Below are 18,754 nucleotides of genomic sequence, written 5' to 3'. Positions count from 1 at the left end.
AACATTCTTTTATAAAATTGGCTTCTGACGTGGGACTTTTCACAAGAGGCGGACAGAACAAAATGTTGCCATATGCAGAGACGCTTAGTTGCGAAAAGGTAGAGCATGCTTGACTTTTGACATTGCGCTACTTTCGGTAATCCTGACGAGTGGGTTGTGCTGTATGGAACAAACGCCGTGACAAATTATTGGAAAAATTGCCCTCCCTTCTACTTATAATAACTAACGGCGAATTTGCAGCCCCAAAACAGTCATTTTATCATTGATGTAAATTAAACAAATAATACGTTGGATTAGAGATAATTCGCACATTACCTTGAGATGCCGAGAGAAGCTCAACTACTGGTTTTCTTGTCCGCACGGCTTGTCGCAGTGAATGCATTCCGAGTTTACAGTGCTTTTCGTTTCTTTTGAGTGGCTATTGTAACGGAAATGGCCTTCGATGGCTTTGTAATTCGACAACTGCGCGCGCACACATCATTATCGACATATTTAGATTTTTTCGCTATATCTGCCATAACCACACCTGCCATAACCGCAACCATGTCATGCACCCTCGACGCCACCGAACTCAACAATGGGATAGACCTCAAAGGGCAAACCTCAGCTGGAAAGGGCGGTAACTTCCGTCATAAATTACAGCAAGTCGTCGACCACGGCCATGGCTGCGTCTCTTCGCTTGAAAAAGACGGCCACGCTAAGTGGCGAAGAACATAGCATGTTGTTTAGATGCTGCTTATTTTTATTTTATTTTTTTTTTTTTTTTGCCGTTTCGGGCTGCTCACCGACGCTGTTTGGGGGCGACTCCCAAGCAGACGTTCCAGGAACGATTGGTGTCTGTGAGAACGTGGGGCTGAGACACCAGCTTCTAGTCGCGAAGAGAGAACCACGCCCACTGGAAGAATGAAGCGCGAACACTTAACCCATGGTACGGGAGAATTGTTTCGTTTTTCTTCGACTGCATAACATTCGTCAAGAGAGGAAGACCAGCGGGTGATGAGCAGGGTGGCGACGCTCTACACGGAGGAAGAGCAGAGTTTGAACACTGACTAGCGTGTCCCTCCTGCGAAACGATGAGATGCCTGCATGGTCGACAAGCGACAGAAGTCCGCGCAGCCGCCGCGGCGTTCCGAGAAGCGAGAAGGGCCTGTCTTTATATTTCTTTAGACTAGCAGGAATACGCCAGTCGGAGGTAACGCACAACCAAAAGCCAAAGAAGCAAAAAAAAAAAAAAGAATGTTGCGAGAGGAAGAATCTGAGAGTTGTCTCTTCTGATTTTTTTTTCTTAGGGGGAGGGGGTGACGATTGGCCGTACCGCAGAAAAGCGGCCGGTTGTGAGCAAACGGGTGCACAAACGCGAGAGGGGGCACTGGTAAGTGACTACACAAAACGCCGCAAGGTAAATGCCTACCGTAAGCAGAAATAAAGACGTAATAAAAAAAAATAAGAAGTGAGGAAAAATAGGGGTGGTGCAAGTGTACTGAAAAACTAAAGAGAAGAGGAGACGCAGATCTTCACTCGCGCATTCACACGCTCGAGCACCGCGCACACATCTCGCTCTCTCGCCCACACTGCCACTGTCCTTGTAACTCTCGGCCCCGTTGACAGAAACGCACTTAAAAATACCTAAAACTCACAAACTCCCAGAAGGGACCCCAAAACACAGACTGAGGCGCGCGTATGTGCAGTGGCTTACTTTCCAAGAAATGCGGAGGGGTTCCCGGGTCCGCGCTTTGTCCGCTAGTTGAGATCGGACACCGGCTGCGGAGCCGAACGAGCAGAAGCCAGCTTACGAACAAAAGGCGCGACCGCCAGTTTGGCTCCAAGCTGTAAAACGGAGGGGAGGCCTTCGATAAACAAACATGTAAATGAAAAAGGGGCAAGCTCCCGTAGGGTATGAGAAAGGGATGACTGCAAGCAGTCGTCAGTCACCTGTCTGTTCTTCAATGATTCTCCGAGAAGGGCACATTAAATTCATCATTTTATGTGAGGGTTAGTTTAATGTCTAATGACTAATAATAATAATAATAATAATAATAATAATAATAATAATAATAATAATAATAATAATAATAATAATAATAATAATAATAATAATAATAATAATAAAAGAGTGGATTGCAATGACACAACTACGATCTACCGTTCTATTGCTTTCTTTCGTTGTAACTCGTACCATATACAATAGCAAAAGCAGATTTTATTTACTAAAATACAGTCTTCGTGGGGTGACTTCTCGTCAAGCAATTAATCTCTCGTCTCTTCTGCATCCTTGTTCTTTCCAAATGCCTCTCTGAAACCTCCTCTCTCGTGCCATTCTCCCCAAGCAATTCCTTGGTTGCTGGATCTTGCGCTTCCCTCTTTTCTACTATTCTAGCTTTTTTTTTTTTCGAGAAGCCGACACACCCACGCAGGTCTGGAAACCCTTCGAGTTTGTGCTGACTTTCTTTACTTCCCAAACTCGCTCGGAATGGTGGCGGGATCTTGTTTCACCTTCTTTCGAGTTTGCAGCCGTCGTCCGACCCCACTCGTTTGCCGCGCTGCACTTTACGCCCCCCCCCCCCCCTCCCTTTCTCCTTTTTTTTTTCGTGTCGAACGCAAACGCACAGACGCAAACTGTTCGTTATGTGCGCGTTGGTAGCCAAAAGAGTGCACAGGACAGGCATTATGAAAGGTGTTTTGCCGGCTATTTTATCGCTGTGGGAAACAATAATTTCGACCTCACAAGCCGACCTCACTAAGTTACGACCTCACTCAACCTCAAACTCACGCATGAGGTTGAGGTCTCATTTGCTGACCTCACTCAAAAATATTTCAGGTGTTGCCGACCTCACCTCAACCTCACCTCACTCCGTGAGGTTGAGGTCATTTTGAGGTTGAGGTTGACCTCATGAGGTTGCCCACCTCTGCTCGCCAGGTCTTTATTGTAGTCACCGATGCACAAAATCAACCCCTTTTCTGCCCGGATGGGCATACCGCTGACCACGACGCTCAGAGCAGTTTTTATCCCCTTTTCTGCCTGGTTGGGCATACCGCTGGTCACGACGCCCAGAGCAGTTTCTATACTTGTTTGATGGGAAATGTATAGCCCCGTTACCACCACTCCCGTTTCACCCAGCTTCACACATAGTGCCTCTCCCTTGTTCACTCGGCAAAGACGGTAGTAAGGCACTGGCTTGAACACCCTGTTTAACATACACAGCAACGCCGGCATTAAGATTCTGCTCCAACCGCGTAGCTGCGGCTGTTAGGTTGAAACCGGCTATACGACGCGCTCGTCTAGAAGCGGCTTGCGCTCGCTGTTTTTCTAGCCGTTGTTCACGTTCTACAGCAGTGTTTTGAGCCCGTTGCCGTTTTCTGGATTCGGCGCATCGTCCATGCTTCTCCTTGTAAGACTGCATAGCAATTGACAGCCCGATGCGAACTCCTATTTCTCTGTTTCCACTTTCACTCCTTTAGCGATCGTCTTTTTATTAATGCGCAATTCCTTACCCTGGGCGGCGGCCGTCCGCCCCTTGGACCCTGATTTGTGCGTCCCGACCACCGCTTTGGCGCACGTGCCTGGATTTCGACGCGCGCATGCAACATCGGACCTTGCTCGCATCGCATGCGGTGAGAGAGTGTGATCCGGGGAACGCCAGGAGTGCGAAGTGGCGTCCGCCGGGGATACGCGACGGCCCGAAACCTGGCGCAGTATTGCTTACGCAATAAAAGGTTCTTGGGCGTACGTGTAACTTCGCCGGGACCGCAGGCACCACACTTTTGCGGATTCCAGATGAATCGAGTTTGTGCATACGCCGGCTTAAATGTGTATTTTCGCCTTCGTCGTGTGGGATCGTTGACGCGGCGACAGCGGTTTCAAGACCATCAGTCCGCAAGGATAAATAGTAAAAAATGTTTCTTCAGTATGTATTTCTCAGCCTGGGACAAGTGATCCTCTTCCAGGATCACAGGTTCCAGGCTGAGAAATACATATCGGCGGCGGCGAAGCAAAACAAACCATCGCCCCAACGCTAACACCAAAGGCGACATATCAATCAATCAATCAATCAATCAATCAATCAATCAATCAATCAATCAATCAATCAATCAATCAATCAATAAAGCTTTATTTCAGTTTGTACATGCAAACTGGGGATGGTGAGAAAAAATCAGTGAATTATACACCGCTTGACGGGCCTCACCACCCCTACAAGTCAGCAGTGGGCACAAGACAAAAACAACCACTGATAAAAAAAATGAATACAAGTGCACCTATAGAACAACTCTGTCACAACAAGAGGTAATCCTAATGAATGAATGAATGAATGAATGAAGAAGCGACGGAAAGTTGTTGCACAAGATGGCGCCATCGGTGTTGGCATTAAGGCAATGGTTTCTTTTGCTTCGCCGCATACGGTAACAACATCCGACTTGATTTGATTGAATTAGGCAAGTAACCCAAACATATTTGATATTAAAAAGTAGTAACGACAAAATGCCATTTCTGCGCGAAATTTGAACTGCGAGGATTCCGCGGTTTAGTTGGGAGAAGCATTCTACAGCGCGCTTCTAATTGTGCAACACGCTTTATTTCGAGCCATTGCAGAGCAGCGTCAACTACTACCCAACGCCAACATGTGCGGGCGCCGTGTGTGCGCGTTTGTTTGTGCGAACTCTTAGTCAAGCGCGGTGCGCGAAGAGACGACCGCCGCCTACGAACATGAACCGTAGACGATCACAGTTAAGTTTGCGGGCTTCGACCCGAAACGAAGTGTTCATCGCGGGTACACTGCCGCGAGGGAAATTCCGAAGGGGCGACCAAGGTCAAGGGGCAGCTTGACGCTGGCTCATTTATGACGGTCGCGCAGGCAGCCGCTTTTCGGAAGTTATACCAGAACACATGCCAGCGGTCGACGCTTCTGGTCCTGTCCGTCCCGATTCTCCGAAAAGTCGCGCTTCGACCGTGCCGCCAGGGAAGCAAAACAGTGCAGTTAGAAAGCACAGCGTAAGCGCAGTGGTTGTGGGTTCAGCGCTAACTGCTATGTCTCCCGGTTCGAGTGGAGAGGGCGCGGAGGCCATAAATCCCGAAACGCGGCGAAACACGGGCCTGGGAGAATGCGCTGCACAGGGAGCCGCTGTTGACGTGTCTTCTCGGGAAGACGCCTGGACATCCCTTTGAATCCGCCTCCCGCGCGCAACCTACCAAGGGCAGCGATCGGAGTGTTTGGACAGGTTTGCGTGTGTGTGTTTATATGGGTGTGTTTACGGAAGTGTAACCGTCGACGCCGTTTGTCTTTGCGACTGCTTGGGGCCTCTTGCGTGAACTGAGGAAAGACCTCGGGAGAGAGTGTAAATCGCAGATGTGTGTGCGTGCGCAACCACTCGCTGCTGAGTGCATGCGTTGTGTTTGTTTTACTTGACATGCGTAGGAGAGGGGTATATGTGGCACAGTGATTGGCCAGCTCAATTTGAAATACTGCATGTTATTGGCCACAGAGTGACTAGCTGTTGATTGGTCAACGGACTAGACTCGAAATTTGGGTAACGCTAAGGAAGCGAGCGTTGTGCCAGTCGGACTCAGAGGAGAGTTGGGTCCGGACGAGAGTGGAGGGCTGACGGGTTGTTCGAGGAGGGAGGCTATGCTGACTGAGGTCTCAAGGGACTCCGGCCTAAAGTGTAGTGTGATTCTGCTGGCCTCTGACCTCTGATCGTTCACCCAATTGCAGTTAGCCCTCTATGTTTTGATGTCGCATCTGACGACGTTGATGTAAATAAGTGTAAAAAGTGTAAATAAATGTGTACAGTCTGAGAAGGGAAGTTCTCCTCTCCGCGCCACAGCCTATCGCTGAGCCACGGACACAGCGGTGGTCACCAACACCACTCTGTACGAGCGAAGGCAGAAGAAGAAAACAGCAAGAAATACTTGCTGTATAGGGAAGCCCATCCATTCCCACGCCTTCGCCCGAATGGTTTAACTATCACTGCGATCTTTTCAAACTCTTCCCCCTCTCCCTCCGGAGTGCCGAGTGTACAAAATTGGCGGTCGCTCCAGCTGAAGAGTCGCCGCCGCGACGCCTGCTGTGTGACCGGGCCGATCCTTTCTTCCCGGGGCCTGTTTCTCTCGCCGTTATTGGATGATTCCATATCAGACGTTTTTCTTTTTGTTAGACGATGCCTCATCATTTGCCGGGACCTGCTGATGCTTGCCGCGGTAACCCGAGCTGTCAGGCCAACGCTACCCTTGAGGTGCCTTGGGAATCGCCAGCACAGTGCAACAACTATTGGCTCCCCTTTGCATTAGCGTCCACCGGGCCATCAGACAATAAAATATTAAATGTGACAGGCCCTATCACGCTACACATTATGTGCCACCTGCAAACCTAATGATGCCCGCACTAGCGCATTACCAAGGCTGACATTAGCTCCAGTAGGAGCTGGCGACTGCGCCTGAGACCGTACTAAGGTGCACAGTTGGACCCAGAGGCCAACGGACCAGGACGCTGTCATAAGCGCGCGCGCTAGTTAATTCTCGTTAAGCTTTTGGGTTGGCGATGCATGGGTCTGTTTTCTGAGTAGACCTAGCTGATATGGCGCGCGCGAGGAAATAGCCAGGCAACCCAGACACGTTTTGAGATTTTGCATCGCGGGCCGTATGTAGCCTCCAACATTGCCAAAGGGACCAAATCATTGTACAAAGCTTCCAATTCAAAACCGTTATGCAAGAAAACTTCGTCGGAGTTAACTCTGTACCCAGTCCCCTAGTACTTGGATACGTGACGCCAGACAGACGAGCAAATGTTTCATCGTTGTTGAAGCTGTGCGGCGCGTGTTTGCAGGAATCGCACAGCATGAAGATCTACAGAACAGTGCCAAGGAGCAGATGTGCGATTTTTTTAATCAAAAACATTGTTAACATGAGCCCCGTAGCGATGCGCCTTGGCCGTCCCTTGTGGCATGAATTGACAGGATTAATTTTATACAGGCTAACGCCGAGGCCAGCCATTAAGTCTGTCGAAAGACTCGCGTAATCATTACTGCAATCCGGTTCGTCTTCAATCATTAATTTATCACACCAGCACAAACCATAGACCTGAAAACTCGGTATGTTTGCTCTGTTATATTCATCATAACACGATTACACCATAGCTAGGACACTGCGCCCATGGAAGCAGTCGTGCACTGCCGCATCGCGAAGATATCGAAACACTACCATGGAGTGTTGTAGTGAAAAGGCTGTGTAGTACAGCGTAGGAGCTTTGCGCTGCGTAACAAATAGTACGCCTACGCGCCTTCAGCCTAGCACCATCATCTCTACAATCGTGTTTAAAACTCATCCCTTATCGCGAAACAGTGCTCGAGCGTTCCACAGATTGGCGTGCTGATGGCTGTAGGTGCTGGGATTATTCACCATCGAACATTTCAGGCATCACGCCACCTGATCTATAACTGACATCGGTGTCTTTTCTTCTTTTTTTTTTTTAACGCGGTAGCATTAAGGGCCCCATGTCGCAGAAAAGTCGGTGTCGTCGTCGGCGGCCGCCGTCCCGCGTCGTCCGGCGTTGACCGTGAGCGAAAAATCCCAGAAGCATAATAAACAAAAACGAGTAGGAAAAATCGCCGACCTGAGGAATCGAACGTGGGCCTCCGGGGTGCGAGACGAGCACGCTAAACACTCCACCACGCCAGCTAGATTTATTTCAAATGGACAAAGGCGCGTCTATCGATTGCGGTGTGTGTATTGGGGCGTATAATAATAATTATGAGCATGTAAATTACAGAATTACAGAACATGCAGTTAAGCGAGTGGCAAATTACTTTTCCGCTGTGCTTCCTCTTCGCTTGGCGTGCACGTAACGCCATCATGCGGGTGGCGCACGGAATAAGATAGACAGGGCATGGCCTCCGAGGTCTTCATCGCGCCGGCTCGGATCGGCAACGATGTTGCCGACGAACTACGACTGCAACTTAAAGCCCGCACGTTTCGCAAGGTGGCTGGCAGCGCTTCTACGTCCCGGGAGGATTAATAAATAAAAATGAGTATAGCAAGTTGCTCTATGTAGGAATTCGAAAGAGAGCCTCCCTGCTGAGTGCACGCCTCAGCCGCATTGTTAGCGAAGGAACGCTTGTACGCGCGAACTGGAGCCGAAAGGTTATCTCGCAGAAGCCGCTAGGGGAAGCGATGACGTCACCGCTAGGGCATGAAGCGTCGGAACATGAGCTCCCTCTTGAGAGACGTGTAATGAAAGCGGTTGCCTCTACCAGTGCTGGGCGCACTACGGTGTCTCTTGTGCTATCGCGTTCCATTCTTAAAGGAGAAGCTTAAGCGTCCTTCAATTTTTTTCGTTTAGATGAGTATGCACGTTCGCCTATGCGTAGGAGGGGCACACTGCCAACACAAGATACAGCTGTTTACTGGAAGAACAAAGTAAAGAGTGCATCTGTTGTGCAGTGCGTCTTCAGCATATAATGCATGACGCGCGCCCCGCGTGACAAACAGCTGTAAGTTGTTAATAAATTCATAAAAAGTTGAAATGTGTCGCTGGTCAGAAACTAAAAAGGTCGGACAGAGGCTTGGGAGGCACTACTCAGATAATTTCGGTGAATTTTTTTACACCGAAGCAACCCACCTTGCCCACAACACAAAAACGCATCGCGTGCGTACGCAGCTCGCAAGAGCTCGACTCACCTGTGTCAGTCGAGACCGTCAGACGATAGTTTTGAATGGTGCATAACAACCGACAGCCTTGAATATTCGCTTGAATTTGGTGCTGCCGCAGTCCTGCATGCGCGCACGAAACTATGCAAATAAACACGCGCATACACAGATATCAAGTTCCACCGACAGGCGCGGGCTTCTTTCTACGTTTCTCCGCCTACAGGTAGGTTCGATGACTGAGTGCGAGCAACAACTTACCGTTTGTTTATGTTATCGTTATCGCTGCCGGTGCCTACGGCAACGCAGACCCCAAAGAGCGAACGCCTCTCTGCCTTTGTCGACCTGCTCGCTCGTCCTAATGCTGTACTCGCACTACACGCCCGAGACTCCGCCGTGCGCTTAGAGGGCGCGACGGTGCTGGCGGCGCGCGCGCATCGAGCATGGCATCGAGGAATCCTGGACATTTGAGATGGCGCCAACGACGTACATCTACCTTGCCGACGGCATTGTTCGGATGCAACGTACGCGCGCTTCAGCGTTCCTCCTTTCCGCTGTAGAAAATGGGAGATGTACGTGTCTCAGAGAATCCTGCACATAAGGGGCACCGTAGAGAGCGCAAGAAGAACTAAACGAGAACACAAAATGGCATCCAGGAATTATGGCCCGCACTTCGAACGCGCTAACGAAACCAGAGCCGAAGCTGCAGATGACCCGCTCCTAGCCCGCGAAGACCAGTGATTTGTGATGTCTGATGTACCCTGAGCATGCCGAAGCCACATCAGACAGCCCTCTCCCCCCGCTCGTCCTTTCATGTTTCTCTCCTCTCCGGTGCTGTCCGACTCTTGTAAAATAAAGCTAGTCTCGTAACCGTGTGTGTGTCGTTCCTTAGGCTCCTGGGTGCGCAGCCCTGCCGCTCGAACGAGACACGCGCAGTAAAAAGAGAATTGTGGTGCGAACCTGCTAGCATCGTTCCGTGGTGCTCGCTGTACAGTGAAACTTTTGACTAACCTAAAAAAGAAAAACTAGGAACTCGACATTTTCGTGCCGAAACCCGGGAAGTGTTATGGCGATTTCCACTGGTCGATCGGAGCTGGGCGCCCGAGCCGACCTAAAGCGCTGCAGAGTGAATCAGCCTTGGTCGACCAGCGGAACGTGTAGAGCGCGGGGCGGAAATAAAGCTGAGCCGGTTTCGAAAGTTGTAGCCGCATCCCAGCGCCAAAATGTTTGCGGTGATAAATAGGCAGGAGTGCGGCCCTCAACAACTAGATTTCTCATTTTTTAACGCTGCAGACGTTTTTCGATAGACGCACTTCGACATATTCGCGCAAAAAACGGTGATGCCCAGTGTCCTTTACCGATGTCGCTGGAATGGTCAAAAACTGCCAAAAGAATCCAGCAGCATCCGGAAGTGACCGCGTCAGCGACTAGGACTTCCGGCGAGATCCGACTTCGGTCGGCGGATCGAGCTGGAGCGTCTCGAGCTGCCCCAAACGACCAGCGGAATACGCGCAACCTACCTTGGTCGACCAGTGGAATTCGAAATCGTCGTCCCGGAGCAAGAAAACGTGCTCCGTAGCGACCAGGGGAAATCGCCATTAGTCAACTAGCGACATGGAGCGACTTCAAAAGAAGCAAGCCGCACCGGCAGGTCATCGACAAGATCGTCGCCGCAGCCACCAACCTCCTACAACAGCCTGCAGTCAAAAGCTGTGAGCCTGGAGGAACAATTTGTCCTTCTTGTCGAGCCGTCAGAATAGTTAAAAACAGTTAACGACGGCATGAAAAGAAAATAGATCTTCAGGAACTTGACGCAGAATTGTCCGCAATGCTTACAATTAGAAGGTAAGCGTCACTAAAACGCGTATCAAAAGAGCTCTGCGAGATCAAGACTCAAGCGAAGACAGATCGACAACTCCATCGGTAACGAGGGCCGCGAGCCTAATTCTCAACCGTCAGTCCGCGCCAACGTTACCACAAGCCAGCTTCCCTCGACAGCAACGAAATTACCGAAGCTCGAAATCATAAATTCAATGGGGATTTGCGATGATGGCAGAGATTTTGGAACCAATTCGAGGCAACTATTCACGAGAGCGGAGCTCTTTCACCAATAGATAAATTTCAGCACCTAACAAAATATCTTACAGGGAAGGCTGCCGCGGCTATCGAGGGTTTGTCGTTAAGGAATTAGAACTATGCCGTTGCCATCAAGACCCTGACAGAAAGATTTGGCAAGGAGGATGTCATCATCGAGGAACATATGTCTCGCTCGCTCGGCGTTCTTCCGGTAAACAACCTCCATGACACAGAACGGCTCAGGACCCTCTATGATGAGGTACAGTCTGGGATCCGAAGCCTCTAGACACTGGGTGTGACATCGAACACATACGGCGTGTTGTTGCTGACTGTACTTCGGAAAAGCATTCCAGATCAGCTTTGCCTTAAATATTGCCGAAGGAAGGCCAGTACTGCAACCGTTCCCCAAGACGAGCTCCAAGATTTCCTCTAGTTCTTAAGAATGGAAGACTGAAGACTGGAAATGCGTACAAACCGCACGAAGTGGCTCAGAAGCAGACTCCCTGCGCTCTGCACTTTTCGCAAAGACTACATCCGAGGGTGGAGTGGTGGTGGTGTAAAACATTTATATAGGATACAAATGCAGGAGGTTACGCATGGGCTGACCCTGAAGGGGCCAACCCTCACAAACACTAGGTGGAGGTCCCTAGTTCGGGACCCCAGTGGCGTCTGCCGCCGCTCGGGCTCACCCGACTAAGGCCCGTTGGGCCTGCAAGTCGGAACAGCCGGGCAGGGTCGCCTCTCAGTCCTCCCGGGTTGGGGTGAGGGGGGATAGCTGGATTTGAGGGGTAGGCCCACACCATGCACACCATATGGTAGACGTCCGAAGACGCCACCCCAAAGTGCAGGCAGCTGCCAGAGAAAGCAGGGTCGAAGTGTTTTAGAGCTGCCAGCCACAGCAGTGTGTTGGTATAGAGGCGGAGTAAGAGCCGGTCATTCGCCTTTGAAAGGGCTTTACATGGGCGGGGGTAAATGCTGTGGCTAGATTGGTAGTAATTTACGATATCTTTGAATGTATAACCCGGATTAGGATCAGCGTCCTGGTCGGAGGGGGAGGAGGAGGAAACTTCCCGGAGAGAGAGCGCGCGGGTGGCGGCGTCGGCAGCCTCGTTTCCCGCCAGCCCCTGATGAGCAGGAGCCCAAATAATATATCGGGTAGCGGGGTCCCCAATGTAGGAGCTATGTTGAAGTATTCGATAGGCTAGGTCCAGCCCTGTTCGACGTTCCCACAGGCCCCTCGCAAGTCGGAAATTATATATTTCGAGTAATATTGGGAAGCAGTCAATGCTATGGCGACCTCCTCCGCATGAGTTATGTTGCAGGCCCTGAAGCTAAGACCGTTGACTGTTTGCGCCTCGTGGACGACTGCGGCCGTGTACCATCCCCCATGGTGCGGGCCGGAGGCGTTCACATAAAAAACGCCGGGTTTGGAACCATAATGGCGTGCCAGGGCTTCCGCCCGCGCCAGGCGTCTGCCATCATGGTCTTCGCGTGCCATTTTGGCGGGAAGAGGGCGTACGCGGAGGGCGCATCTCCACGGCGCTGGAATGCGTCCCCGTTTTTCCATAAGTGTGGTATGTTGGATGTGGAGACGGGCAAGAAGGCGGCGGCCCAACTGCGTCTGCGATAAACGCGTATTGATTTGTGAGGTGCGCTTTCCTCAAGTCCCTGAAGGTGTTCACCATTCCCAGCGCCATGAGACTCTGGTTTAAGGTGTTCACCGAGATATCGAGGGCGCGCTTAATGATTTTGCGGAGAATTACCTCGAGGCCATAGTCATCTTGCTTCCGCAGGTGGAGATATGGAGTCGAATACAGGGTTAGACTGGTTACGAAGGCGTTTGCCAGCCGCAAGGCATCCTTGCTTCGTAACCCCCCGCGTTTATTGGAAACCCGGCGGACCATGCGGCCCACCTGGTCCCCCACCTTGCGGAGTTTAGCCAATGTGGTGTCTGGCTTGCGGTGTTGGTACAAGGTAATCCGCACATTTCAATCCAGCGTAGTATATTCAAACAAGGCGTGTTTTTCCACCACCTCCACAAAACATGCTGCATAATGTCTAAACTGGGCAGCAGCCGGATGCAATCTCTGACAATTTGCTCATCATCTGTGCTATCGTTAGTATCTTCCCATTTGACATTTTCGTAATCCCTTGTGCTCACCAGATGATATGCCTGCCCTGTTTGTGACCGTTCACTGCAACCATTGAACTATTGAATTGCCCTATATAGTTTCATTTCATTTTCATTTTATTACCCTCAAGCGCATACGCATTACAGAGGGGAGTGGTACATCATATATGATAGAAAGCACAGAACACTAAATGAATAAAACATAACAAAGGCTAAACGAACAAGGGAATACAGAACAACGAAAACAATCTTACAATAAGGAAAGTTATACAAGCGGAATAAATTGAAAACAATCATAAGCGGTGAGAGAACAGCATTATACAGCGAAAAGAACAACAGCACTGGGAGCAAACAAGCATGAAAAACCAAAAACGGAAATAAGATAATAGTCAGGGGGGAAAAAAGTGTCACGGATCAGCTTCAAGATATTGCATCAGTGATGAGCGAAATGAATCGTGATCTTGGATTAATGCGATATCGGGCGGAAGGCGATTCCACTCTACTGACGTACGAGGTAGAAAGGAATGAAAAAGGGCATTAGTATTGCAAGTTATGTCATTTACTTTGTAAGCATGATCAACGCGGGAGGAGCGATACGATGCCTGCGAAATGAAAGTATGCCTCAATTCGTTATGATGATAAATTTTGTGAAAAAGGCTAACACGTGAAATTTTCCTTCTAAGCTCGAGAGATGGCAAAGATAACGTTAGTTTCATTGAAGTTATGCTGCTAGTGCGACTGTAATTGGAAAGAATAAAACGCGCTGAATTATTTTGAACCATCTCAAGTGAGGATTTCAAGTTCGTGAAACCGGGATCCCAGATTGCAGAACCATATTCAATCTTTGAACGTACCAATGCTTTGTACATAGTCATTTTAGTCGAAACAGGTGCCTTCGAAAAGTTACGGCGCAAATACCCAAGCATGCGGTTACTGTTGTTAATAATGTAATCAATATGTTGCTTCCAGCTGAGGTCATTAGTAATATGCACACCCAAATATTTGTACGAAGTTACAGTATCTAAAGGAGTGTTATTCAATACATAGCAAGCAGGGGGGAAATTACTGCGCGACACTCGCATAGCTTTACATTTTTTAACATTTAGGTCCATACACCATGTGCTGCACCATTTAGTTATATTATTGAGGTCAGATTGTAAAGCAGAAACATCGGCGGGTTCAGCAATCTCGCGATAAATAACACAGTCATCGGCAAATAAGTGAATAGGGGAAGTCACACAGTTAGGAAGGTCATTAATATAAACTAAAAAAGAAGAGGGCCCAAAACGGACCCTTGTGGTACACCTGACGTAACAGGTGTTGACGGTGAATTATTGTTGTTAGCAAAGACATGCTGTGATCGACCGATGAGGAAAACTTCGACCCAGGTAAGAAGACGTCTGTCAATATTAAGACACTTGAGTTTAAGTAGTAAAATATGATGGTTTATTTTGTCAAAGGCCTTAGAAAAATCCAAGAAGATACAATCAGCCAAGGAACGGTTGTCAATAAGGGTTAGCATGGAGTTTGTGAAACAAAGTAGCTGTGTCTAGCATGAGTATGATTTCCTGAAGCCATGTTGCTCTGGATTGAAAAAAAGGTTCGAGTCAAGAAAACTAGCTAGGTGTGAGAGAGAGAGAGAAACTTTTAATGAGCATATAATAAGTAAATATTCGCAGGAGCTGGGTGGTCGCTGCCCCTAGTCCAGGGCTCCGCTGGCAGCAGCTGACTTGCGGACTAGCTGGATAATCCAGGCTTGCTGGTCCAGGTTGTCGCTGGTCAGGGCCGCCTCCCACTGCTCGTGTGTCGGGCATGGCACTATTAACGTTGGGTCAGGTTTGTCCTGGCATTCCCAAGAGATGTGAAAGAGTGTGGGGCTTGCACCGCACCAAGGACAGTAACTCGTGTATTTTGTTGGGCTTATCGTATTTAAAATGTGAAGATTAGGGAATGTGTTTGTTTGTATTTTTCTCCAGTCTATAGCGTCTGAGGAAGGAAGGTGTTTGTGTGGTGGTGAGAACATTCTTCTTTCTAACCGTAGGTGTTCCAGCCTGTCGCCGTAGGGTCCTAGGAGAGGGGTGAGGTAGGGATGGGGATCCGCCCGGTTTGTAAGAGCTCGGGCTAGATCATTCGCTACCTCATTTCCTTCTAGGCCTTCGTGTCCAGGTGTCCATGTAATTGTGTGCGTCTGGGAGATGGAACGTAATATTGCACACGCTCTTTTGTGAGGTTTTCCGGCCAGGTAGTCCCTGCAGGCTGGTTGGGAGTCCGTCACTACGTGTGATGACTTATTTTGGTTGTCTTGTGTTTTTATGGTGATGACTATTGCCAGTGATTCCGCTTCCGCAGGATCCTTGGCATAGATCGAAGCCTGAATAATTGGCCTCTTCTTGTGGTCAACTGCAGCTATTGTGAACTTGCCAGGTTCGCCGTAAGCCCCTATGTCCACGTAGACAACTTCCGCGTCTTTAGACAATTGTTTTTCCAATGATTTGACTCTGGCTTTCCTTCGACCCTTCTGTAACTCATGGTGCATGTGCCTGGGTATCGGGTTCACATAGATGTTGTTTCTTGTGGATGTCGGAATTTGTGATTTGATCTCAGAAGTTCTTAGTGCCTGCCATAGCCCTAGTTTTGACAGGATTTCCCTACCCGCCTGCGTTGTTGTTAGGCGTTGTTTCTGACTCTCTAGAACCGCCTCCTTGAGCTCCTCGAAGTTGTTGTGCACTCCGAGTGCCCAAAGACGTTCCGTTCATGTTGTTGGCGGGAGGTTTAGGGCCGTTTTATAGGCTCCTCTTATGATAGTGTCAATGGCCCTTTTATCAGTGAATCTAATTTCGTGATATGGGAGCCCGTAGGTAATTCTGCTAACGACTAGGGCCTGTACAAGGCGTAGGGTGTCCTCCTCCCTCATCCCTTTCCGGTGGCAGGTCACCCTTCTAATCATTCTGGAAATTTGGTTGACTGTGGTTTTGAGTGTTTTGATTGTATAATCCACTCTCAAATTGCTTTGCAACCACAGCCCCAAAACTCTGATCTTGTCCTTCTCTTGAATTATCTGGTCTCCTAGAGAGAGCTGAATTTCTCCTGGGGACTTGTAATTTCTTCTGTGTAGCCTGATAAGTTCGGATTTTTCTGGGGAGCATTGAAGACCACTCTCCCCGGCAAATTCCTCGACTAGGTCTATAGCGGCTTGCAGAGCTTCTTCTTTTTGCGCCAAGGATCCCTGAGTAGCCCAGATGGTGATGTCGTCCGCGTATAAAGTGAAGCCAATATCAGTGCGGGTCAACAGTTTTTTTGCTAAATTTATCATTGCTATGTTAAATAGCATTGGAGAGATTATTGAACCCTGCGGTGTACCTTTGTTCGGCATGGGTACTTTTGGTGATCGGATCTCTCCAATTCCTATGGTGGCTGTGCGATCTGAGAGGAAAGCCTTCTCGTATTTGAAAATTTTCTCTCCGCAGTTGATATTGTTTAATTCTTGCAATATGGTTTGGTGGCCAATGTTGTCGAATGCTCCTTTGAGATCTAGTGCCAGAATGAAATTTTCGCCTTTTCGGGGTATGGTGTTGGTTACCTCTTCCCTAATCCGGAGGAAAGCATCTTGCGTGCAGAGTCCCTTGCGGAAGCCCAGCATGCAGGAAGGAAAGATGTTGTTTTGGTCGATGTAATTTTGGAGCCTTAGGTGGACTACTTTTTCATAGAGTTTTCCCAGGCAAGAAGTGAGGGAGATAGGACGGAGACTCTCCACAGCCGGTGGCTTTCCAGCCTTTGGTATGGTGATGATATCCGCGTGTCTCCAAGCTGATGGGACCTGTCCCTTCTCCCACAGTTCTTCGTTGATGTACTTCGTTAGGTCTTGCAGATGTTCGGTGCTTAAGTTCCTAATCATAGCGTAGGTGACTTTGTCTCCTCCAGGGGCAGTGTTTCTTGTAAATGTACGGGCGGCTGAGTAGACCTCCGCCACTGTTATGGGGGAGTCAAGGGAGGGGTTTGGTTGACCCGCATATGAAGTTTGGCAAGCCGGAGTATGGTCTCCTATGTATTTCTTGTGCATGGCGGTGATCAACTCTGCATCTGTGCCCGGGTATTTATGGGCTATGGTGTGGAGGGTTCTTCTTGTGGCCGTTTTGGTTTTTGATGTGTCTATCATGCTTCTTAATATTGACCATGCTTTAGCCGTGCTTAGGGTACCTTTCAGTGAATTGCAGAAATCTGCCCAGTTTTGCTTGGCGAGCTTTATAGCATACTCTTGTGCTTCAGCCGTAACCTGTGCTATCTTCATTTTAAGTTTTCTATTTAATTTTTGCAATTTCCACCGTTTTAATAGACTTTTTCGGGCTTCCCATAAATGTAGGAGATGTCTGTCTACTTCTGGGGTTTTTGTCGTTGTGTTGATAGTCTTGGTCGTTTTTGCATGAGCATCCTTCAGGCTTTGAACCCAATCTTCAATTGTTGTGATGCCGTCGTGTGGCCGTCTAATTTGTCTGAACTTATCCCAGTCTGTTATTTTAGTAGAGCCAATGTTCCTTTTCATACGGGTTGTCATTAGGGATAAGCTAAGGATTTTGTGATCGCTGCCAAGTGTTTCTTCTAGATTGGTCCAGGTGCAATGTCTTATGTTTTTGGTGAAAGCTAGGTCTGGGCAGGTGTCTCTGCTTACACTGTTTCCTATTCTAGTGGGGGACATGGTGTCCGTCATAAGACAGAGGTCCAGCTGCTCAGCCGCTTCCAACAACTTGGTTCCCTTCGGGGTGTCCTTGTGGTAGCCCCATGCCGTATGTACAGCGTTTAGGCCCCCATAATAATAAGGGGGTTCGTTCCCGCTATGCGTGTGCATTCCAGTAAAAGTGGCTTGAAATCTTCGTGCGTGTTGCTTGGAGGACTGTAAAGGTTTAGAACAAACACACTCTGCTTTCTTCTTTTTTGAGAGATGATCTCGATGAGAACTTGATTAATTTCACTGAAGGGAAGGTCGTGCGGTATGACTGTTAGTGCGGGGGCCACTAGTGTAGCTATTTTAGGTGCCGTGTCATGGGTGTATGTGAGGTATCCTTTGAGGTATGTTGTGCATCCTGTTTCTTGGAGACAGATGACGTCCGGAGGTATCGGTTGATTTTGAATAAACATCTGCAGGGAGCTGCGTTTCCTCTTGAAGGAGCGACAGTTCCACTGCCAGAGCTCTAGGTGGTTTGGTTGCCGGTTAGGGGAGGCAGCCATCAGCGTTACTCGCCACTGACTCGCAGTCGCTGAGATCTGTCATGCCAGCGGACCTTCGGTGGGTTTTTAGTCGAGGGTCATCGGGGATTCCCGTGCGTTTTCGCACCCCCTGAGTTATTATTTGGATTTTCGAATTGAATTCTTCTTGAACTGCCGCAAATTGAGTTTGCGTGGCAATTTGTTGGTCTTGGAGTTGTTTGGTTAGTTGTGTCATGGTCTGCTGCATTTGAATAATCATTTGTTGCATTTGAGTAAGAATGCTTGGTGCGTTTTCTTGAGTGTGAAGTCCGAGAGTTTGCGTAAGCGTTTTCTGCTGTTGCGTTTGGAGTACACTCGCCTGTTGAGGTTGAGATGCGGAGGTGTTTACAGCATTTTGTACCGATTGTGGCTGTATCGATACTATTGATGAGGGTTGGGGGGCAGTTTGCTTCTGACCCATTTGTAGCAGTTGTTGTAGTTGTTGTTCCACCTTATTAAGGCGTTTCTGTTGTTCTGATAGTTTTATTTTCAGTTGTCTATTTTGCTCCTCGAGCCTAGTGCAATCCTGGCATGGACCATACCCATTTAGCGCAGTGGGAGAGGCAACCTGAGCCCAGCTTACCCTTTTGCTGTCGTGCTCTAGCTTGTCTGGCGTCGCCCCTATCGCTTCTGGTGGTCCCTGCTGGTTGGGCCTGATCTGTTGTGTCTTC

General features: G+C 48.9%; 1 protein-coding gene across 1 annotated transcript in view; it reads right to left on the bottom strand.

The window, feature by feature from the left end:
* The window catches only part of LOC146196878 (E3 ubiquitin-protein ligase MIB2-like), a 121,520-nt gene extending 112,515 nt beyond the window's left edge, over positions 1–9,005 (bottom strand). Inside the window, exons 1-2 of the mRNA XM_084598571.1 lie at positions 8,897–9,005; positions 8,669–8,761 (exon numbers count right to left, since the gene is read on the bottom strand). The gene's annotated coding sequence lies outside the window, so the exon portion shown is untranslated. The remainder of the gene's footprint in view (positions 1–8,668; positions 8,762–8,896) is intronic.
* Between the last annotated feature and the right edge of the window lie 9,749 nt (positions 9,006–18,754).

This window comes from Amblyomma maculatum, chromosome 3, assembly GCF_055883805.1.
Source record: "Amblyomma maculatum isolate TAMU_Amacu chromosome 3, ASM5588380v1, whole genome shotgun sequence".
In the NCBI taxonomy this organism is placed as follows: Eukaryota; Metazoa; Arthropoda; class Arachnida; order Ixodida; family Ixodidae; genus Amblyomma; species Amblyomma maculatum.
The sequence above is the reverse complement of the archived record's forward strand: the minus strand, read 5'-3'. Positions and strand labels throughout refer to the sequence as shown.